Genomic DNA, 23914 nt, shown 5'->3' with positions numbered 1-23914 from the left:
TTGCAAATAGCTTTTGACAAAAAGGGCGACGCCACCACCTCTACGGTTTACACGATCTTTGTTGAAGAGTCTGTAGCCATCTATGTTGTATTCGGAACTCAAATCAGTATTTGTGGTGTCGATAAATGTTTCGGTTAAAGCAATTATGTCAAAATTTTCTGTTAGAGCAAGACATCTCAGTTCATCAAATGTTTCTTAGGCTACGCGCATTGAAACTAAGGATTTTTAAGTTAGAGGGTTGGTAATATAGGTGATGGTACTTGCCGGATCACGATTACGGGTTTGTTGCGATGTATGGCGCCTATTTACACGGGCGGGGTGAAGGGAGAGAGTAAGAGAGAGAGTAAGAGAGAGAGTAAGAGAGTAAGAGAGTAAGAGAGTAAGAGAGTAAGAGAGAGAGTAAGAGAGTAAGAGAGAGAGTAAGAGAGTAAGAGAGAGAGTAAGAGAGTAAGAGAGAGAGTAAGAGAGTAAGAGAGAGAGTAAGAGAGTAAGAGTAAGAGTAAGAGAGTAAGAGTAAGAGTAAGAGAGTAAGAGTAAGAGTAAGAGAGTAAGAGTAAGAGTAAGAGAGTAAGAGTAAGAGTAAGAGAGAGAGTAAGAGTAAGAGAGAGAGTAAGAGTAAGAGAGAGAGTAAGAGGTGAGTGGGGTGAGGTAAGAGAGGTGAGAGAGTGGGAGTGAGAGAGTGGGGTAAGAGTGGGTGAGGTGGGGTGAGTGGGTGAGGTGGGTGGGAGGTGGGTGGGGTGGGGTGGGGTGGGGTGAGTGGGGTGAGTGGGGTGGAGGTGGGTGAGTGGGGTAAGAGAGTGAGGTGGGTGAGGGTGGGTGAGTGGGGAGGTAAGAGTGGGGTGGGAGAGTGAGGGGTGAAGGGTGAGTGGGTAAGAGTGAGAGAGGTGGGGTGAGGAGAGTGAGTGGGGTGAGAGGTGAGTGGGAGTGAGAGAGGTGGGTGGAGGTGAGTGGGGTGGAGGTGAGTGAGAGAGGTGAGTAAGAGAGGTGAGTAAGAGAGGTGGGGAGAGTAAGGTGAGGTGAGGTGAGAGAGAGAGTAAGGTAAGAGAGGTGAGGTGAGGTGAGGTGGGGTGGAGGTGAGTGGGGTGAGAGAGTGAGTGAGGTGGAGGTGAGGTGGGGTGGGGAGGTGAGTGAGAGTGGGGTGGGTGAGTGAGGTGAGGTGGGGTGGGTGAGGGGTGAGGTGGAGTGAGTGGGGTGAGGTGAGAGTGGGTGGGGTGGGTGGAGGTGGGTGAGGTGAGTGGGGTGGGGTGGGTAAGAGTGGGGTGAGTGAGAGTGGGTGGGTGGGGTGGGGTGAGTGGGTGGGGTGAGTGAGGTGAGTGAGGTGAGTAGAGGTGGGTGAGAGTAAGAGTAAGAGAGTAAGAGTAAGAGAGTAAGAGTAAGAGAGTAAGAGTAAGAGAGTAAGAGTAAGAGAGTAAGAGTAAGAGAGTAAGAGAGTAAGAGTAAGAGAGTAAGAGTAAGAGAGTAAGAGTAAGAGAGTAAGAGTAAGAGAGTAAGAGTAAGAGAGTAAGAGTAAGAGAGTAAGAGTAAGAGAGTAAGAGTAAGAGAGTAAGAGTAAGAGAGTAAGAGAGAGTATAGGGGAGAAATGAAGGAAGAAAGAGGGGGAGATAGATGATAGAGGAGATAGAGAATAATAATAAATAATAATAAACTTTTATTTCCACTAAAAAGTGGTTATTCTAAACATCTAAATATACATGGTAGGTTATACATATAAATATACATGGTGTATTATACATCTAAATATACATGATAGAATATACAGAAGGCAGTAAAGTAGATAATACATTCACGCAGAGGTCAACAGCTTCTTTTTAAGAATTGATTTTAATGTGGTCAGATTATGTCTTATTTTATTCGGTAGTTGGTTCCATAATTTAGGAGCTAATACATGAAAGGCTCTTGCACCTGTGTCGGTGTTGGTTCTCGGGACGTAGAGATTGTTTTGTTGTCTTGTTGTTGAGTCAGTCATATAGTTAACAGTTGGGAGAGAGAGGATGTGGTCTGGGTAATCCTTTATTTTCTGCTTAAACACTTTTGTGATGAGGTTAAAGGTGATTAGGTCTTTGATTTTAAGCCATTGTAAATCTTTAAATAATGGAGTGACATGATCGTATTTCCTGGCTTTCCCATCTGCCACTTTTATCGCGAAGTTTTGTAGTTTTTGCACTTTGTTTATTAAAGTTGAGTTTGTTGTCCCCCATATTGTGATGCCGTATTTTATGATGCTTAATACCAAAGTCTGGATAACCATTAAGCGTGTTTCTTTATTGAAGAGATCTTTGTGTCTGTTAATGAAACTTAATGTTCCCATTGTTTTCCTAGTCATTTCATTTATGTGTCTGTCGAAGGTCATGCGTGAATCCAGATGAAAGCCAAGGTTCTTAACATGGAGGAGGGGCTGTATAACGCCATCGGCACATCTGATGGTGGTGTTGTTAGGTATGTGTGCCAGGAGTTGGCGTGTGCCTAGGAAGATACATTGTGTCTTATTGATGTTTAGCTGAAGGCCGTTCTGTGGAAAATAGGTTCTTATTTGTTTCAAAGTGATCTCAGTTTTATTAATTAAAGTATTTATTTCGTTGATATTACCGCTGTGGAGGAACTGTGTGTCGTCAGCGTATTGTACTAGAAGGCAGTTACTGATATAGGTAGATATGTCATTTACATGGATATTGAATAATGTTGGGCCTAGTATTGAGCCTTGGGGGACTCCAAAGGCTACTGATTTCTTGGCTGAGACGATGTTTTTAATGCGGACTGACTGACCTGTCATCGAGGTAATTGTCAAACCAGTAGGTGTCAACATTAATCTGTTGAAGTTTTCGGAGTAAGATGGTGTGGTTGACACTGTCGAAGGCTTTAGAAAGGTCGCAGAGTGTTAAAAGTGATATTTGTTTGTTATCTAGATTATCATAAATTTTATTGGTAATGATTTGCAGCGCTGTCTCTGTAGAGAGTTTGGTCTAAAGCCGTGTTGGGTTGGAGAGAGAAGTTTGTTACGTTCCAGGAATGACATTAATTGATTGGCAACTACCTTTTCTAATATTTTTGAAAAAATTGGAAGTAGAGAGATGGGACGATAATTTCCTATTTCGTCTGGGTTACCGTTTTTATATAGTGGGGTGACAACAGCGTTTTTCCAGGAGGCAGGAAAAATGCCTGTGACGATTGAGGTATTTATGATGGTTGTGAGGTAGAAGATGATAACTATAAGTGAGTCTTTGATAAACCTTAGGGAAATTTTATCACAACCAAACGATTTAGTATTTTGAAGCTGGTTTTTTTTTTTTTTTTACAGCAAAGGAGACAGCTCAAGGGCACAAAAAAGTAAACATTAATAAAAAAAAAAGCCCGCTACTCGCTGCTCCTAAAAAGAATCCAAAGAGGTTTACAGTTAAGATGATTGTGTTCTGGTCTACGGGCCGAGGTCTGAAAAGCGCGAGGTTAGTGGGGGTAGAGGGCGCGACCGGGATGTGAGAGGGAGAGAGTATTGGGGAGAAATGAAGGAAGAAAGAGGGGGAGATAGATGATAGAGGAGAGAGAGAGAGAGAGAGAGAGGGGGGGTGGGGGGCAGAGTGTAGATAGGTAAGTTTCCCGTGTTATATGGAATCCCTTCTGTCGCCTGTGTCTTGTCCCACACACCCAGGAGCTGCCGTGACGGGGGCCTGACTCGTGGGGCACCGCCTGTGTCTTGCCCCACACACCCAGGAGCTGCCGTGACGGAGACCTGACTCGTGGGGCACCGCCTGTGTCTTGTCCCACACACCCAGGAGCTGCCGTGACGGGGGCCTGACTAGTGGGCACTGCCTGTGTCTTGCCCACACACCCAGGAGCTGCCGTGACGGAGACCTGACTCGTGGGGCACCGCCTGTGTCTTGTCCCACACACCCAGGAGCTGCCGTGACGGGGGCCTGACTCGTGGGGCACCGCCTGTGTCTTGCCCCACACACCCAGGAGCTGCCGTGACGGGGGCCTGACTCGTGGGGCACCGCCTGTGTCTTGCCCCACACACCCAGGAGCTGCCGTGACGGGGGCCTGACTCGTGGGGCACCGCCTGTGTCTTGCCCCACACACCCAGGAGCTGCCGTGACGGGGGCCTGACTCGTGGGGCACCGCCTGTGTCTTGCCCCACACACCCAGGAGCTGCCGTGACGGGGGCCGGGCGCGCGGGGCACCGCCTGTCTAGTGCCACACACACCCAGGAGCTGCCGTGACGGGGGCCTGACTCGTGGGGCACCGCCTGTGTCTTGCCCCACACACCCAGGAGCTGCCGTGACGGGGGCCTGACCCGTGGGGCACCGCCTGTGTCTTGCCCCACACACCCAGGAACGGAGGCCTGACACATTGGGCGCCCGCGCTGATAACGACCAAGACTGGAGACCAAGATGCCGGACCAGGAGTGGGAGACATCACGAAGAGTCATACAAAAATGGATAGGTCAATTTAGGTCAAGAAATGCTGTATAAAGGACATAAGGAGTGTCACTTTAATAGCGGCGATGATATTGTGCTTGGTTCAGTGTGTTAGTGAGGATAGGCTGTCACTGGTTAGCTGGTGTTGGTAGAGCGAGGCACCACCTCAGTGTAATATATCAAGTTATTTATATTACAGCAACACTTACAAATCAACTCATCCCTTTCCCTTCAAGCAATAGTTCTAACACCTTTAATTTAATGACTGAATGTTTCCTTGAAATGCCAGAATTTTCTGTTTTCTCCACTCCCACACGATCTCAGCGTGTAACGAAACTCACGAGGAATTAATCCAGACAAGGAAAGGTTTTACCGGCGCCGGGGATCAAACCCGCGACCAGCGTAACGGGAGAGCCACTCCTTTACCAGTCGGCCAAAGAGGTATCCAGTGTTATCCACCCCTGGCTAAGTGAGTTATGGAAGGCAAGTCAGCATTACATCCTTCCTTCTTTTTTCATTTCCTTGTTTTCTTTTTGACCCATTTTCTCTGATTCTTTGTTTTTCTTCAGTTTTCTCTCTCAACCATTCTCTCCTCCTCCTCCTCCTCCTCCTCCTTTCTGTCTATCTTCATCCTTTCCTTCCTTTTCATAAGTCTTAAGTTATCTTTTACTTGACATTCTTTCTGGTGGTCAAATCTTGCATCTCTTTTTTTTTTTTTTTTTTTTCCTTTTGTCCATTCTCTCTCCTCCTCCTCCTCCTCCTCTCTGTTTTTCTTCATCCCTTCCTTCCTTATAATGAGTCCAAGTTATCTTTTGCTTAATTAACGTTTATAATTCTTTCTGGTGGTCAAATCTTGCATCTCATTTTCCAATCGTACATTCTCTCTCCTCCTCCTCCTCCTGCTCATAATCCAGTTCCTTCTATTCTCCTTTCTCCTTTATTCCTTTTTCACTTTTCCTCCTTCTCTTTTCCATTCCCCTTCCCCGACTTTCCTCCATTCTTTCCTCCTCTATTCTTCCTTCATCTCCTCTTCCTCCAATTCTTTCTATATCCGTTTCTCCTTTTTCTCCTTTCACTCCTCCTCCTCCTCTCTGTCTATCTTCATCCCTTCCTTCCTTTTAATAAGTCCAAGTTATCTTTTGCGTGACGTTCTTTCTAATGGTCAAATCTTACATCTCATTTTCTTTCATTCATTCTCTCTCCTCCTCCTCTGTCTATCTTCATCCCTTCCTTCCTTTTAATAAGTCCAAGTTATCTTTTGCGTGACGTTCTTTCTAATGGTCAAATCTTACATCTCATTTCCTTTCGTTCATTCTCTCTCCTCCTCCTCCTCCTCCTTCTCCTCTGTCTATCTTCATCCCTTCCTTCCTTTTAATAAGTCCAAGTTATCTTTTGCTTGAGGTTCTTTCTAGTGTGTTTGTGGTGCCCGGCTCTGCTCACAAGTTTGTTTTGTCATTGTATAATTGTCAGTCCTAGTTTTTGTCTGTATAATTGTCAGTCTAGTTTTTGTCACCGTGTAATTGTCAGTCCTAGTTAGTTTTGTCACTATAATTGTCAGTCCTAGTTAGTTTTGTCACTGTATAATTGTCAGTCCCAGCCAGGCGCCTCTTCCATGTAAAGATATCGGCAGCTTCAAGCCTTGCCGATATCTCAATCCGTACGTGAATGTAAATTAACCGAAATCCTTGTTACTAAGCCCTGCACGGTGCTCTCTCACATAATGCTTCTTTAAATTTTCAGTCACTTAACTTCCGGGGTTAGTACTATATTTTGCCATAAGTTAACTCCCCGTGATGGCCAGTTTCATGTACTATATATAAGTAATTTGCCTTTTGCATGGCTATAATTCTGCACCCGTGTCTAAGGCCCAGTTTCACAGTTCCTCATGATGGGTTAGTAAGCTCCGAAACCAATACCAGAGCCTTCGAAATTTCCTTGTACGGTGTCTGGAGTTTATATTCAAGTTCACAAATTTGACGAGACTATACAGGAAAGGTCTTGTGTGTTTATGGTACGTAGGAAAGGTTGGAGAAGGGAGATGAGATTGGGAGAGGAGTGAGCCGAGATGGTGTTTATATTCAAGTTCACAAGTTTGACGAGACTATACAGGAAAGGTCTTGTGTGTTTATGGTACGTAGGAAAGGTTGGAGAAGGGAGATGAGATTGGGAGATGAGTGAGCCGAGATGGTGTTTATATTCAAGTTCACAAGTTTGACGAGACTATACAGGAAAGGTCTTGTGTGTTTATGGTACGTAGGAAAGGGAGGGGAAGGGAGAAGAGATTGAGAGACGAGTGAGCTGAGATGGTGTTTATATTCAAGTTCACAAATTTGACAACACAATACAGGAAAAGCTCTGTGTATTTAGTGTGTCATCGAAGACCGCGCCATTTAGAACAGTATGGGATTCTATAGCTTGGTTCGGGAGTGTTACAAAGACCATGATGGACTGTGGAAGCGGCCCTTAATGTTCCCTTTTCTAATATGCCTCTCTGTTTTTGCAGGATGCCGCGGACGGACCATGCAGAGGACTCATCGCGACGACACCAACGGTTTGGTTAAGTGGGTTCTCTTGTGTGTGCGTCTGTGTGTGAATGGCAGGCCTGTCGTATGATTGTGTGTGTGTGTGCGTGGGCGTTATGCCTTCGCACTATTATTTTGTTAGGATGTATTTTTGTGTGTGAACTTTTTGCACGTAATCTTTTTTTATACCCATAGCTAGCGTTTGTTTGTGTGGCAGTGTTCCGGGAGATGGACGCCGGGGGACATGGGCTTGGGGAGGCGCACATGACCTCCTCTGTCCGTGACCTCTTCAGCTGGGGAGACCGGTAAGCATTTCCACCAAGTTTAGTAGAAAACACTCACTTGTCAATCCTGTGTTGTGAGAATTAGTGTTGGAACACACTCATACACGGGAGATTTGAGTGCGGCTGGAGGTCGCAGTGAGTGTTTAGCAACACCAGCAAACACGCCTAACGCCCGCTGCAAGCGTTTAGCAATGAAAGGGTTCAGTTAGACTGGTTATATGTATATTGATACATTCAAATGAAGGTTTAGAGTGTAACCACTGATGGTACATGAGTCAGGATCATCAAATTCATCCAAAAAATCAGCATCTATATCCTCAGCTACCAAAGGGGTCATTTCCTCCGGCTCAAGAGGTCTCTTACTCCTTGACATGATAGACTATAATAATAAAAGAAACTAGGAAAAAATGCAAAAATTCCCGGTGTCAGCTGATGTGCGTTGCATATGTAGTGCGGCGACGGCCTGATGAACGAGCCTCCCATAACCCACTTAGCCAGGGGGGTACCTCTTTGGCCGACTCGGTAAGGAGTGGCTCTCCCGTCACGCTGGTCGCGGGTTCAATCCCAGGCAGCCGGCGAATACCCTGATCTTGATTAATTTCTCGTGTTATTTCGATACACGCAGAGGACGTGTTGAGAAATAGGAAGGATTTAGAAAAGAAGCTCGTCGGGGCATTACACATATCCAGCAAGGCACAAGGGTGACTGTCCTTGAGAGGCAATGTCGGCAAGTGTCCGGGGGTTTGAGATGCCTAATAATAATTTTTTGTTCATTTTGTCAGTAGTAAGGAATCGTCTATTTTTTGGGGGGTCGGCCCAGCCCGTTCTGGCGCAGGCGAGTGTTTATAGTGGCGCCATGATACTATCTAATGAGAGCAAACGTCTATACACAGACGCGCTGACAAAAAGTCCCACTTTCCAAACGTCTCTATATAGATTCTCCGCAGGGAAGGGCTTAACCCGTGGGCGTCGGCAATGGGAAAGCCGAGAAGTGGCCGGGAAATGGCAAAATTACACTGCATTTTGAGACTAAGAAAAGAGCATGGAACGTACATCAGAGCACCTGCTCCTCATAACTATAAAGCCATTAAGAATATTTCTTTTACTCAAACTCCATTCTGTTTGTGTGGTGTTTGTCACAAAATAAACAGTCTTGTGACGCGTGGCATCTAGCCGAGAGTCGCTTGTTGTCTACTTTAAAGAATTTGACGAGTGATTACTGTATGGATAGCTAATTCAGTCTGCCATGACCTTACAGCACCACCCATGACAAAAAAGCCCACCTCAAGATCACTCACCCACCACAATGACTCAGGGCATGCATGGTGGGTTCCTCTATGCCACAACCGCCTACAATTAGCTTGAATCAGGGGTTTTATGGCGAGCCCTTTTTAGGGTCCACCATACCACAGCCATGACTCGTGAAAGCCCAGAAAAGGGTCTGCCGATGTTCTTGGGTTAATCGCTGCTCCTTCAGAAACAAAAGTTATGAGCGGCCGAAAGGGAGGTCAGTTTCGGGAGGAGAGGCGTCTCGATACGTCATTCCTCGTGAGAGAATAAAAGTCAAAGGCAGGAGGAGATATAGACACAGGAAAGCTGGTCCAGAGTTTACCAGTGTAAGGGATGAAAGAATGAAGATGCTGGTTAACTCTTGCATAATGGGTTTGGACAGTATAGGGATGAAAGAATGAAGATGCTGGTTAACTCTTGCATAATGGGTTTGGACAGTATAGGGATGAAAGAATGAAGATGCTGGTTAACTCTTGCATAATGGGTTTGGACAGTATAGGGATGAAAGAATGAAGATGCTGGTTAACTCTTGCATAATGGGTTTGGACAGTATAGGGATGAAAGAATGAAGATGCTGGTTAACTCTTGCATAAGGGGTTGGACAGTATAGGGATGAAAGAATGAAGATGCTGGTTAACTCTTGCATAAGGGGTTTGGACAGTAGAGGGATGAAAGAATGAAGATGCTGGTTAACTCTTGCATAAGGGGTTTGGACAGTAGAGGGATGAAAGAATGAAGATGCTGGTTAACTCTTGCATAAGGGATTTGTACAGCATAGGGATGAAAGAATGAAGATGCTGAAAGAGTGAAGATGCTGGTTAACTCTTGCATAAGGGGTTGGACAGTATAGGGATGAAAGAATGAAGATGCTGGTTAACTCTTGCATAAGGGGTTGGACAGTATAGGGTATATGTAAGTAGTATTTGTATATGTGTGAAAAATTATTTAAATGGATATATAATGTTAGGAATTGCAAAAATGATTATATATGCATAATAGAGGAGATCAGTGATGATTTGACCATTTTTAGTTTAAGAAAAATTCAATTAAGTACGGAAGAGACAGAGATGGAATTTATACATTCTTAAAAATACTTAAAACTACTTATCCTCCCTAATTTCTATCTTTCCCGTACTTAATTAAATTTTGGCATTACAATTTTGTTGACCTTAACCCGGTGGTAGCAGCAGGGATCATGTTTCTTAATGGTCCCTCCAAGCGAGAAAAATTAAAAAAATCACCCTCTCACAAACCATTTCATAATATATATCAAAGCATTTGTGATCAGATAATGCATCATCTATTTTGGGGAGTTTAAATCATGGCACAAATTTGGCCCGTCGCTGCTACACAGTAAAGCCACAAATTTGGCCCATCGCTGCTTCACAGTAAAGCCACAAATTTGGCCCGTCGCTGCTACACGGTAAAGCCACAAATTATAGCCGGGAGCATTCTGGACCATCTAGAAAAGCATAATTTAATTCATGATTCACAGCATAGTGAAAACTATGACATATTGTATCTAGATTTCAGTAAAGCGTTCGACAAAGTCCCTCATCACCGGCTATTACTAAAATTACAGGCTCACGGCGTAGCTGGTAAAGTTTTGAACTGGATCAGGGCAAATCAATGGTAAAAAATCTGAATGGGGCAGTGTTACGAGTGGCGTCCCTCAGGGGTCGGTGCTGGGTCCTGCTTTTTATTATTTACATCAATGACTTGACACAGGAATTAGTAGTGATGTCAGCAAGTTCACAGATGATACCAAGATCGGTGGTGTAATCTAATCAGACAGGGACGCTACCGTTCTCCAGGATGAGTTTGACAGACTATATGATTGGGCGGGGAAGTGGCAGATGGAATTCAATGTCGGGAGGTGTAGCATTCTGAGTGTAGGCAGGAACAACCCCTCACACAATTACTCCTTAAATGGCACTCCTCTAAGCAGGTCTGGGCGTGAGCAAGACTTAGGAGTCCTAGTGGGTGCTGACCTCCGTCCTAGGGCTCAATGCATTCAGGCCAAAAAAACCCTCACACAAACCATTTCATAATATATACCAAAGCATTTGTGATCAGATTATGCATCATCTATTTTGGGGGGTTTAAATATCATGGCACAAACTTGGCCCATCGCTGCTACACGGTAAAGCCACAAACTTGGCCCGTCACTGCTGCCGGGTTAATGGAGCAGCCACCTGTGTCTGAGCCAAGATGTCTGGATGTCTCTGCCGCTGCCTCTCCGCATGTCTGAGTCTCCCTGTACTTCCAGTGTGTTGCCCCGCCTGGAGAGACACGTTGATGGAGGTGGCCGTGTGTGTCACCCTTTGCCTGTATCCTCTGGCGCCCAGGTAAACAATAATAATGATTATGATAATACCAATAATAATAATGAATATAATAATACCAATAATAGTAATGAATATAACAATACCAATAATAGTAATGAAATGATAATCAGTCAAATAACGAGATCATTAAACACTGTTGCTCTTGTATAATTTTCATAGTGTGTCTAATTCTCCGTCACTGTCTCCTGGGTTGTGTCTAAGTCGGTCTTGTTCTTTCAGAGGCGCGTAAGTGGAGAGCATCGGCGCAGCGCGGGAGCAGCACGTCAGGGTGTAGGGTGTTTGTTTAGCTGGTGTAGGGTGTTAGGGTGTTAGGGTGTTAGGTGTAACAACGGTTGGCTCTTTCACAGAACGGGTGTGATTCCGTTCTGCGTTTGAGTCTTCCACCTTCAGACGGTCTCCCTCCGAGATGTCTGAAGTTTTTTTTGTCGGTTTTCTCCGTAGGAGGAAGCCGACTCTAGCTCTGGCCTCTCTTCCGGGGTCAGAGCGGTCGAACTCTGCTTGGCCAGGCGTTGCCTTTCGCGTTGTCTCCGCCGACGTTTTGCCAGACTCTTCCGTAAGGTTGAGCCTGGCTTTTTTATTAGGTGGATCAGGCTGCCTTCTTCCAAGGAGTCTGATGGGAGTGGAGTCTTTTTTTTGGTGTATGTCTGTGGGTACTTAGTGGGTAAGGGAGGGTGGGGTAGAATGGTTGGTGGGCTGGAAGTGGGTTGGGGGATGAGCCTCCTGGGATTTGGGTTGTGTCGAGCCTTACCGCCTGGTGTGTTGGGTAACCTTCACGCCAGAGGGGTGCCAAGACCATATCCATCTCCTGGGCAGGGCGATTCCCCTTTCCCATGCTGGCCCTCCTCCGTCTGCCTCCCCAAACCCCCGCTGAGTGCTTGTGTGTGTTATTTTATTTAGGATGTCTTTTTTTTCTATGCCTTTTTCCCGTGTGTTTATACCCAATAGCTAGCGTGTGTGTGTGTGGGGCAGTGCGGCGGCGCGAGCAGCGAGGAACTCACATCAAGTCACTAATGTATATCCACGGTATATGGTATAGTGTGTGCTGTGTGTTTGTGTGTGTGATGGCAGGCCTGCCGTGTGTTTGACCTGTTGCTGTGTGTTGCTGTGTGACTGCTAGGATTTCATTTCTATGTATGTTTTTTTCCCCATAACCCCCTTCCTCCCTAGCTCTTTAGCTGTTGTCCCTGCTGGGTGGATGCTGCCGGGCGACCAACGGCGGTGGCGGTGTGCAACGCGGGAGCTGCTGAGGTTTGGGGTAGCACTACGGTGCAGGTTATGTAGGGTGTGTGAGTTTTTTTTTTGTGTGAGTGTCTTTTTTTTTGTGTGGGGTGTTGGCGGGGGACTTAGCTAATCACTGTGTCAGGAAGGCATGGGCGTGGCCGTCTGTCCATCAGGCCGACGGGCGGGTGTGCCACCTGGCAGTCAGGCTAGCAGGTGACAGGCAAGCTATCTGGCGGTCAGGCTGTCAGTCGGGCCATCAGATAGGTAGGCAGGCCACCTTGCGGTCAGGTTGTCGGGCGGGCACCCCACCCTCGGTCAGGTAGGCAGGCAGCAGCGTCTACGCTGAACCGTACGGCCACACGTACGAACGCACGGAACCCGTACGCTACGTTCCGCCGCACTGACGCTCGTCGTACCTCTGCTCGCACGCTTGCGGGCGGGTAGGGGGCGGGGGGCGGATGGGCGGACGGGCGGGCGTACGTGGGAACGGGCGGGCGGACGGGTGGTCGGGCGGGTAGGGAGTCGGAGCAACGCTTGAAAGACGCGCAGATAGATGTCAGATTCTCCCGTAGGGAGGTCTGGCAAGGTGATAGTTTAGGCGGCGGAGTTGTACGCGGGCCAGTCTGTGTTACAGCTTTGCCGTCAGGGTAGCTCCTTACGAGCTGCCCAAACTGAGGACCAGTTTTCCTCACAGGAGGAGGCTGGTGGGGCCTAGGGTGTTAGGGGTACAACGGTTGGCTCTTTCACAGAACGGGTGTTTTCCGTTCTGCGTTTGAGTCTGCCGTCTTTGGGCGTCTCCCTCTGAGATGTCGGTTAGGATTTCTTTTTTTTATATGTCCGTGTGTAACTGTTGCCTTTTAGCCTGTTGTGTTCCTGAGCAGCAAGAAGAGGCGGCTGTGGTGACCCGCCCGATGCGGAAGGCTTCTGGGCCCTGTCGGCGGGGGCGCACCTCTCTGGCTGACTGGTTGACCAGGCTTTGACCAGGTGGCCGGGGAGGCGCATCCTCGCTGGGCGGGGTCTGGGGGCCCTCCGTCTTGGGGAGGTCGCTGCAGCAGGAGGAGGTAACTACTGCTGGTTTTGTAAGGCATTGTGGTTGAGAGCACCTTGCAGCTGTAACGCGAATTTCGTTCCGTAATAAACAATGTACCGCCATGCTGCCTGTCCTTCCTCCCTCCCAGCACTGTGTACGTCTGTGTGTGTGTGTGTGTGTGTGTGTGTGTGTGTGTGTGTGGCTTAATTCTCCCTCACTGCACTGTGCGTACGTCTGTGTGTGTGTGTGTTGCTCTGTCTCTCTCTCTCTCTCTCTCTCTCTCAATCTGTCTCTCTGTCTCTGTCTCTGTCTGTCTCTCTATCTCTCAATCTCTCTGTGTCTTTCTCTCTCTCTCTCTCTAGTTAGTAAAGAACAGGCAACGTTTGCCATGGAAGACTCTACAGTATACATAAGACTGCAGTGTACATCCCAACCCTCTACGGCCGTTGCTGCTCCACCCGGGCATTACCACATCCACCCGGGTCTACAAGAAACCTCCACGGCCGAGCTTCAACCACAGAACACACCGCTACCGTTGATGAGGTTCCACGCCCCGGACTACCGCCATGTTAGCCTCGATAATAGTCCTCGGCGCACTTGTTCTGAGACGTCCTGGTGAGTGAGTGTCCTAATTGCCTTTACTGATAATGTCGCAGGTATCCGATGGTTCAGGTGTGATGTCAGATATTTTTGTTATTGTGTCGTAAATATCCAGTGATTATTTCCAAGTCGCTGAATGTTCATCGCACACAGTTTGTCTTTGAGTAAAAACACTGATTAATATCCATGATCGGTTAGGTTACAAACTCCCTCGATTTCAGACTGGAGAGCTACACAACACTGGTCATCCGCTGAGTGGTTGAATTCCTGGTCTACCGGCCCCTGGAGGAGTGGTCGATTGCCTGGTCTACTGTGGATATGAGTGGTTGATTCCCTGGTCTACCCCTGGATGACGCAGCTGTTCCTATGCAGGGGAAGACTCACACAAGCGATAAGGTAAGATTTTAATGGCTGGGTTTACAAGAGGTTTTAATGGCTGGGTTTACAAGAGGTTTTAATGGGTGGGTTTACAAGAGGTTTTAATGGGTGGGTTTACAAGAGGTTTTAATGGGTGGGTTTACAAGAGGTTTTAATGGCTGGGTTTACAAGAGGTTTTAATGGCTGGGTTTACAAGAGGTTTTAATGGCTGGGTTTACAAGAGGTTTTAATGGCTGGGTTTACAAGAGGTTTTAATGGCTGGGTTTACAAGAGGTTTTAATGGCTGGGTTTACAAGAGGTTTTAATGGCTGGGTTTACAAGAGGTTTTAATGGCTGGGTTTACAAGAGGTTTTAATGGCTGGGTTTACAAGAGGTTTTAATGGGTGGGTTTACAAGAGGTTTTAATGGGTGGGTTTACAAGAGGTTTTAATGGGTGGGTTTACAAGAGGTTTTAATGGGTGGGTTTACAAGAGGTTTTAATGGGTGGGTTTACAAGAGGTTTTAATGGGTGGGTTTACAAGAGGTTTTAATGGGTGGGTTTACAAGAGGTTTTAATGGGTGGGTTTACAAGAGGTTTTAATGGGTGGGTTTACAAGAGGTTTTAATGGGTGGGTTTACAAGAGGTTTTAATGGCTGGGTTTACAAGAGGTTTTAATGGCTGGGTTTACAAGAGATTTTAATGGTACATATCTACTGAATGTTGCTGTGTTGCGTACCTTGACATGCTCTCAGGGTAAGGAGTGTTCTGATATGGTGCCTTCCCCCCCCCCCCCAGCACCTGTCGGACCTGGAGACTACCCCCTGAGCCTGACGGTGGAGCTGTGGGCCCTGCACCAGACCCCCACACCCCCCCACACCACCCACAGCAGGGGCAGGGCGTCGAGACTACCCCCACAGGCTAAGACAGGGAGGGACTTGAAGATCCAGGTTTTTGTCATCTGCACAGGAATTGACACGTGGTATTTGGGAGCAGCGAGTAGCGGGCTTTTTTTTTTTAATATAGTTTCCTTTTTTGTGTGTGCCCTTGAGCTGTCTCCTTTGTTGTAGAAAAAAAATACTTGACAAGGCTTTCATAGGTGTTTTGGGCATTTCCAGGGGTAGTTTAATGACTCTGGTGGTAGTCTGACCCTTCCTCTGCGCAATGAACTTGAAAAAACGCTCATAAAAACATGCTTATTAACCCAGTAGCAGCGGGGATCATGTTTCTTAATGGTCCCTCCAAGCGAGAAAAATGAGAAAAAATCACCCATCACACAAACCATTTCATATATATCAAAGCATTTGCGATCAGATTATGTATCTTCTATTTTGGGGGGGTTATATCATGCCTCACAACCAAGAGACCCCGGGCAAAGTGGAAAAATTTGGGTAGCTTTTCCGATACCCTACGCCCCTGTCCACCCAGCAGTGAATGGGTACCAGGTATTAATCGGGGGTTGTGTCCCGTCTCCTGGGGTCTGTTCCCTTCTCCTATAATTCCTTCCCCTTCTGTCTCTCTCTGGCATATGACCACAGATGTTGCACTGCCCACTAAACAAAACTTTACAACTTTCCAACAGTTGAATTACAGTTTGATCCAAGTGTTGTCCCTGTGGCTCACCCTCCTAGAGAAATACCTGTTGCTCTGAGAGGTAAACTTAAGAAGGAATAGACCATATGGAAAGATTAGGTATCATTATTGAAGAAAATACACCCACAGACTGGCTCAATAGTATGCTTGTGATTGACAAAGATAAAAAAAAGCCACAAATTTGGCCCGTCGCTGCTACACGGTAAAGCCACAAATTTGGCCCGTCGCTGCTACACGGTAAAGCCACAAATTTGGCCCGTCGCTGCTACACGGTAAAGCCACAAATTTGGCCCGTCGCTGCTACACGGTAAAGCCACAAATTTGGCCTCGCTGCTACACGGTAAAGCCACAAATTTGGCCCGTCGCTGCTACACGGTAAAGCCACAAATTTGGCCCGTCGCTGCTACACGGTAAAGCCACAAATTTGGCCCGTCGCTGCTACCAGGTTAAAGGTTTTGGGCAACTTAAATTTGATGAGACTTCTAAATAGGTGACCTTTAATACCTGTTTTGGAAGATATAGGCCTACCTTAGACTTACATTTGGAGTAAGCAGCTAGCTCTGAAATATACCAGAGAAGGATGCATGAGGCTTTTGGTGAAGGTGTAGAGATCATGATGGATGACATTTTGGTGCATGGGCGGTGCGCAGAAGAGGAACATGACCATAGATTAATCCGATAGCAGCGACGGGCCAAATTTGTGGCTTTACCGTGTAGCAGCGATGGGCCAGATTTTTTCCACGATATAAACCCCAAAAAATAGATGATGCATAAACTGATCACACATGCGTTGATATATATTATGAAATGGTTTGCGTGAGTGATGATTTTTTTTCTCATTTTTCTTGTTTAGGGGGAGGAGCCTTTTAGAAACCTGATCCCCGCAGCTACCTGGTTAAAAATGTCCTAAAGAGATGCTGAGAGACAAACCTGAAGCCGAGCCCAATAAGATCTAGCTGAAAACCAAGCAAATTGAATATATTGGTCATGTTTTGACTGAAAGTGTCATCCATACTGATCAGCAAAAAGTGGAAGCTGTTGATGAGTTTATTCCTGTCCCACAAAACAAAAGTGTCAGAGGTTTTTGGGCATGATGAACTATGTGGGTAAATAATTCATACAAAATCTTTCCACACTCACAGACCCGCTGCATGTTCTGCTGGAGAAAAACACTGCATGACTGTTGTTGGGAGAAGACACAGCATGAAGGCTTCCAGGAGCTGCAAGACATCCTTGTGGTCAGGGCGCCTGGTCATTATGATGTAAGTGCTGTACCTGTCTTACTTTGTGTAGATGCTTCAAGCCTTGCACTATAGGCCTGTATAATGCAAGAAGGTCACCCTGTAGCTATCTCGATTTTGTTCTCGTTCCTTTACTTGTCCTGTTCTTTACATATGCCGATGTGCGAAATCAAATTTATTATTATTGTTATTATTATTATGCAGCGAGGTCATTGACAAAATCTGAGAAAAGCTCTGCCCAGATAGAGAAAAAGTTACTTGCTATAGTGTTTGGGGTTGAGAGATTCCATTCACAGCAGTACGGCAAACATAACATTGTTGTAGAGACAGACCACAAGCCCTTGGAAGCTATTCTTAGGAAGCCACATTATTGCCTCTACACCTTTGAGACTCTAACGAATGCTGATCCTTTCCCAGGGAGCGTCGGCAGAGATCGAGCTGGCGGAAGGTTGGCGGCCGGGTCAAGCTCACCACCGACAAGGATTTCCGTGACATGCGCTCGGCCAATGTTGTTGACCTCGGCTATGACAATCTTACTAAGGTGGTGGAGGTGGGGAACGGCATCTACATTGACGACGGACTCAAGGAGATCGCTGAGACTACTACTATTACTATCCTCTATACTGATATGTGTACTATTAAATCCTCTATACTGCTACTATGTGTACTATTGAATCCCTTATATAGTACTTCCACGACAGCTGATCGGTGATACTACTACTGCTATGACCACTCAATCCCTGGTAAGTACAATGTCATTATCATCATCATTATTTAGGTTAAGGTCCATTTAATTCAATCTTCCTGAGCGGTTGGACGCTTTATGGCGCTCCTCCATTCTACTCTGTCTTCCCCCCCATGCTTATACAGTCCTATCAATCCCAAGTCTTCCTGTACACACCTTCTTCACATTTTCCTAGGTCTGCCAACTGGTCTCCTTCCTTCTACCTCCATTCTACTCGGTCTTCTACCCGATGCTCATCCAATCCCATCAATGCCAAGTCTTCCTGTATACACCTTCACGTTTTTCTACGTCTACCAACTGGTCTCCTTCCTTTTACCTCCAATCTCTCCAACACTCCCAGCACTGTGTCCTCCCCTGCTCTCTTTACGTGTCCAAATCATCGGAGTCTTTCCCTTCTGAGCACTGTTTCCAGGTCCTCTACTAAAACTCCCAGCACTGTGTCCTCCCTTGCTCTCTCTAAATGTCCAAACCATCGGAGTCTTTCCCTTCTGAGCACTGTTTCCAGGTCCTCTACTAAAACTCCCAGCACTGTGTCCTCCCCTGCTCTCTTTACATGTCCAAACCATCGGAGTCTTTCCCTTCTGAGCACTGTTTCCAGGTCCTCTACTAAAACTCCCAGCACTGTGTCCTCCCCTGCTCTCTTTACATGTCCAACCCATTGGAGTCTTTCCTCTGAGCACTGTTTCCAGGTCCCTACTAAAACTCCCCAGCCTGTGTCCTCCTTGCTCTCTCTGCCAAATATTTCCCTTCTGAGCACTGTTTCCAGGTCCTCTACTAAAACTCCCAGCACTGTGTCCTCCCCTGCTCTCTTTACATGTCTCTGCCAAATATTTCCCTCTCCCTGCCTCTGTCCCTGCCAAATCACTCTCTCCCTGCCTGTGTCCCTGCCATATCTCTCCCTCCCTGCCAAATCTAGCCTCTCCTCCTTACCTAACCTACCTTACCCTACCCTAAGCTACCCTAACCTCCCTCTCTCTCCACAGGTTGACAAGCCCGTCCATGGTGAAGAAGCCTTTGTCCTACCCGCGCTGAGGTGACCCGTGTGGGCAACGCTACCATGGACGGAGCAGTGGGGGAGGCGGTGGCTGAGTGGATAGCATGACGGCGCCACATTCGGGACAACGCGAGTTCAATCCCCGCCCGGTGCCACCAAGCTGGGATTTTTCAGCCGCCGCCGAGTGGCTTAAAACTACCCACATGCGAGCAAAATATGGAAACCTATCTTCGTTATTGGGGCTATTTCCTTGCAAATGGGGATATTTCTGGGAGTACGTCCCGGCAAAGTCGAAATTGCAATACAGCGCCTACCGGTCGAGATAGCCTCATGTCTAGTTCTGTCTCTTATCTCTGTGTTCTGTATTTACCTTAGTTAATTCATTCTTCCTCATATATATATCTTGATTGCCCTCTCATCTTTTTAATTAATCCTCGATATCGCTCTCTCTTAATCATCCCAGCCAGCTTCATTCTTCCTCATATATATATCTTGATTGCCCTCTCATCTTTTTAATTAATCCTCGATATCTCTCTCTTAATCATCCCAGCCAGCTTCATTCTTCCTCATATATATATCTTGATTGCCCTCTCATCTTTTTAATTAATCCTCGATATCTCTCTCTTAATCATCCCAGCCAGCTTCATTCTTCCTCATATATATATCTTGATTGCCCTCTCATCTTTTTAATTAATCCTCGATATCTCTCTCTCTTAATCATCCCAGCCAGCTTCAGTCTTCCTCATATATATATCTTGATTGCCTTCTCATCTTTTTAATTAATCCTCGATATCTCTCTCTCTTAATCATCCCAGCCAGCTTCAGTCTTCCTCATATATATATCTTGATTGCCCTCTCATCTTTTTAATTAATCCTCGATATCTCTCTCTTAATCATCCCAGCCAGCTGTTCCTCATAGTGGCACTCACACGCTTGTACACAATTTTCCGTACATACCAAGATCCATTTCTAATCGTCCGCCAACTCTAATATAAATTCTTTCTCCCACTCCTCTTTATAATAGTTCTGTCTCTCTTATCTCTGTGTGTTCTGTCTTTACATCACAGTTCATCATTTCTCTGTCTCAAAATTGTTGCCTTATGTCTATTTCTGTCTCTCTTATCTCTGTGTATTGTCTTTATCTCACAGTTCATCATTTCTGTCTCAAAATTGTTGCTTTATGTCTATTTCTGTCTCTCTTATCTCTGTGTTCTGTCTTTATCTCACAGTTCATTATTTCTCTCTGTCTCATAATTGTTGCCTTATGTCTATTTCTGTCTCTCTTATCTCTGTGTGTTCTGTCTTTATCTCACAGTTCATTATTTCTCTCTGTCTCATAATTGTTGCCTTATGTCTATTTCTGTCTCTTATCTCTGTGTTCTGTCTTTATCTCACAGTTCATTATTTCTGTCTCAAAATTGTTGCCTTATGTCTATTTCTGTCTCTCTTATCTCTGTGTTCTGTCTTTATCTCACAGTTCATTATTTCTGCTGCTGCATAACAACACTTTCCAGGCCAACAAAACTGTGAAGAGGAGGAAGAAGATAAGAAGAAAGAAGAGGAGGAGGTGTCATAGGTAGTGGGTTAAACAGTAAGGGGTGCCATGTTCCGTCTATTCGAGAGGCCTGAAGTGTTATGTACTGGGGGAAATATTTGTTACGTACGTGGGAATATATTTAAGTGTTACATGTTAATTTCTGGTGTAATGGTGATGGTATAGCTGCTGCCGCATAACAACAATTTCCAGGCCAACAAGACTGTCAAGAGGAAGAAGAAGATAAGAAGAGGAACACAAAGAAACACAAAGGAAGAACAAACAACAGCAGACCTGCTTGTCCTTACGAGGCTGTTTGTGACAAGCTACACTAACTATCTAATCAAAGGTGGAAGATGAAGGACAGCAAAGGCGAAGGCTCCTCCCCACCCCCCATCCCTCCAGCCAAAGCTGGCAGGAAAGGAAAAAAGAACCATGCAGCATGGAAAAACTGCATGGAAATTATGTAGGAAAGAGGAAAGAACTACCATTACTGCTACCACTAACCGGGCGATAAAAGCGGACAAGGACACCAGTATTCGAAAGAACTTAACGTTATTACGACAATGAGTAATATCTTAGTTGCTGGTTGGATTCAAAACACTTGTCTAATCTAATCACTGTCACCACCCGTACTGCGTCACTATCACAACCCGTACTGCTCCTGCATGTACAAGACCTGGTTCTGCTTCCTAGTGAAAGGTCAGAGAGGATTAGGCCTACTGGGGAAACCTCTTTAATAAAAACGCGCCAAGACTTTTACCTCCTGAGGTGGTGTGGAAAAAAAGTCAAAACTAACACAAAGTATCCTATACAAACAATAAAGTGTCTCATGTACATGAGAACACAAGGTTGAGAGGCCTTACCCTCAAAAATGATTGTTTCTCAAATACATTTTCATGTCTGCTGTACAGGTAATAATTCCTGATATTTGGCCTTCACTGGTAGCCTGGTAACGTAACACTCCCATGTCTTTCTCTGCCTCTGTGGTGGATAGTGGAGTGTTTCCCATGTGGTATTGGTGTGCTGGATATCCCTTCACTGGTAGCCTGATAACATACACTCCCATGTCTTACTCTGCCTCTGTGGTGGATAGTGGAGTGTTTCCCAAGTGGTATTGGTGTGCTGGATATCCCTTCACTGGTAGCCTGATAACATATACTCCCATGTCTTTCTCTGCTTCTGTGGTGGATAGTAGAGTGTTTCCCATGTGGTATTGGTGTGCTGGATATCCCTTCACTGGTAGCTTGATAACATACTCCCAGGTCTTTCTCTGCCTCTGTGGTGGATAGTGGAGTGTTTCCCATGTGGTATTGGTGTGCTGGATATCCCCTCCCAAGGTGCAAGACTACATTTCACTGAATTGTAGCAGCCACTTTTTGATCCATTCCTGTAGCTTGGTGAGGTCTTCTTGTAGGAAATCTGCAGTCAAGGGGTTAAGTGCCAGGTTATGGACTGATGCAGAAGGTCTTAAAAGGTAAGGTTTGTATTTCCACCGCTTGAAGTGCTGCACCACATTTAATAATCAGGTAATGGACTGTTGCAGGTCTATTTAGCTGGTGAGTGAATCTTCAAACATTACCTGGAACAAGTGTATTAACTTTACCATGAGCAAGTGTTGACTCGGTTCATCTAAATAAGCGTGATTCTGAAGGCCATTGACGCGAAGGCTGTATCTCCCTTCACCGCCGTACTAAACACCACCTTCCCAGCGGCTCACTCCTCCATTGTTTTATATATTAACTTATTAAGCGGCTTATTTTCATACTTAATGCATCAGTTCATCTAATGCGTGATTTTAAAGGCCATCAACACAAGGGGCAGATCTCCCTTCGCCGCCGTACTAAACAACGCCTTCCCAGCGGCTCACTCCTCCACTGTATCATTTATTTCCTTATTAAGCGGGTTATTTCATGTTTAATGCACCAGTTCATCTTAATAAGCGTGTTTCTGAAGGCCATTAACACGAGGGGCAGATCTCCCTTCGCCGCCGTACTAAACAACACCTTCCCAGCGGCTTACTCCCCCATTTTAGTTTCCCCTATGTTATTTTCCATCTTTTATGCCTCTCGGATGTCATTTTCGAGGTAAACTCTTACTCTACACTTAAACTCTTAATTATATCCAATGACCCAATGCTTGTTAAGTAACGAGTGACGTAACTTGAAGATTAAGCGAAATGGCAGCACCAGAATTGTTTATAAATCAGTCAATCAAGAAATTTGGAAACTCAAAAGACCCAGATCGAAAAAGACCACAGACCCAGAAAAACGTTACATTGGTGAGTGCCGTTATAAAAAGGCAAGACTCGAATCAACGTCCTCTCGACAGTCAGGCTCAGAACACGTGGGAAACCGAGATAGCGTCTGCTGACCTCTGTGATTTTTGCGATTTTCTCCTCTACATCAAGGTAAACACGAGGAACATTAGCATCTAGAGTGAAATAAGAGTGTGGGGATCAGTTAGCGTGAATATGGGAATTGAGGGATGTGTAGAAATTGTAATATGCGTAAAATAAGACCATGGGAGCGTGGGGGAGTGAATGGATGAGTAAATGTGAATGGAAGCGTGAGTATGAGTAACGTGAGTGCCTAGAGTGAAATAAGAGTGTGATAATCAGTTAGCGTGAATATGGAGGCTTGGAAATGAATAAAAGCAGAAATGTTAGTTAAATATTACAAGGATAGCGTCGATGAATGAAGTGAATGAGTAAATATGAACGGAACGGTGAATATGAGTAACATGAGTATCCAAGAGTGTGGGAATGAGTTAGCGTGAATATGGAAGCTTGGAAATGAATAAAAGCAGAAATATAAGTTAAATAATACAAGGATAGCGTCGATGAATGAGTAAATATGAATGGGACGGTGAGTGATCGAGTAACATGAGTATCTAAGAGTGTGGGAATGAGTTAGCATGAATATGGAAGCTTGAAAATGAATAGAAACAGCAATATAAGTTAATTAATACAAGGATAGCGTCGATGAATGAAGTGGATGAGTAAATATGAATGGAGGGAGAATATGAGAAACTACTACTACTACTACTACTACTACTACTACTACTACCACTACCACTGTTGGGGGGCTGGTTTAGTTGTTGTTAACTCTTGATTTGCTTGTTTTCTTTGTTTTTCTCTTCCCTGGTGTTCTTTTTCTTCATTTTCTTCTTCTTACTATTATTATTTTTCTTTTTCTTCCTCTACTTCTTTTTCTTCGTCTTTTTCTTCTTCTTCTTTTTCTTTGTCTTCTTTTTCGTCTCCTTATTCTTCTTCTTCATCTTAAGCTACTACTTCATCGCTCATCATCATAAGTAATATATATAAAAAATAACCAGGGTGAGTAATCTCTCTCTCCACAATGCTCCTCACTCCTTGCTAATCCTTCTCTCACTCACTTTTCGCAGGTTAATAGGCTGGTAGTAGTTTGACCCTTCCTCTCTACACACATTTAACAAGGCTTTCATAGGAGTTTTGGGCACTTCCAGGGGTGGTTTTATGACCCTGGTGGTAGTTTGACCCTTCCTCTCTACACACATTTAACAAGGCTTTCCTAGGAGTTTTGGGCACTTCCAGGGGTAGTTTTATGACCCAGGTGGTAGTTTGACCCTTCCATCATTATCATTATTATTATTATTATTATTTTTTATTATTATTATTGTATTTATCCATCATTATCATCATCATCATCATCATCACCATTATCATCATTTCATCACCTTCTGACCTCCTCGTGTGCGTCGGAAAAAT

At 45.4% G+C, this 23914-nt stretch overlaps 1 protein-coding gene and 3 long non-coding RNA genes across 5 annotated transcripts in view; all 4 read left to right on the top strand.

The window, feature by feature from the left end:
* Positions 1 to 4194: 4194 nt before the first annotated feature.
* LOC126983798 (uncharacterized) lies at positions 4195 to 11306 on the top strand. 2 transcript variants are annotated; one of them, XR_007736245.1, is made up of 4 exons: positions 4195 to 6552; positions 6672 to 7236; positions 10775 to 10853; positions 11073 to 11306. It is a non-coding gene; the product is annotated as an uncharacterized LOC126983798 (long non-coding RNA). The 2 variants fall into 2 exon arrangements; XR_007736244.1 differs by having other exon boundaries at positions 4197 to 7236.
* Positions 11307 to 11907: 601 nt separating this feature from the next.
* LOC126983801 (uncharacterized) lies at positions 11908 to 17528 on the top strand. Its single transcript, XR_007736248.1, has 5 exons — positions 11908 to 13719; positions 13926 to 14100; positions 14858 to 15041; positions 16795 to 16914; positions 17311 to 17528. It is a non-coding gene; the product is annotated as an uncharacterized LOC126983801 (long non-coding RNA).
* Positions 14111 to 14845, top strand: LOC126983803 (uncharacterized). Its single transcript, XR_007736251.1, has 3 exons — positions 14111 to 14155; positions 14231 to 14455; positions 14706 to 14845. It is a non-coding gene; the product is annotated as an uncharacterized LOC126983803 (long non-coding RNA).
* Positions 17529 to 22329: 4801 nt separating the features above from the next.
* The window catches only part of LOC126983794 (galanin receptor type 2-like), a 99907-nt gene continuing 98322 nt past the window's right edge, over positions 22330 to 23914 (top strand). Inside the window, 1 exon segment of the mRNA XM_050836921.1 lies at positions 22330 to 22576. The gene's annotated coding sequence lies outside the window, so the exon portion shown is untranslated.

This window comes from Eriocheir sinensis, chromosome 54 (genome assembly GCF_024679095.1).
Source record: "Eriocheir sinensis breed Jianghai 21 chromosome 54, ASM2467909v1, whole genome shotgun sequence".
In the NCBI taxonomy this organism is placed as follows: Eukaryota; Metazoa; Arthropoda; class Malacostraca; order Decapoda; family Varunidae; genus Eriocheir; species Eriocheir sinensis.
The sequence above is the reverse complement of the archived record's forward strand: the minus strand, read 5'-3'. Positions and strand labels throughout refer to the sequence as shown.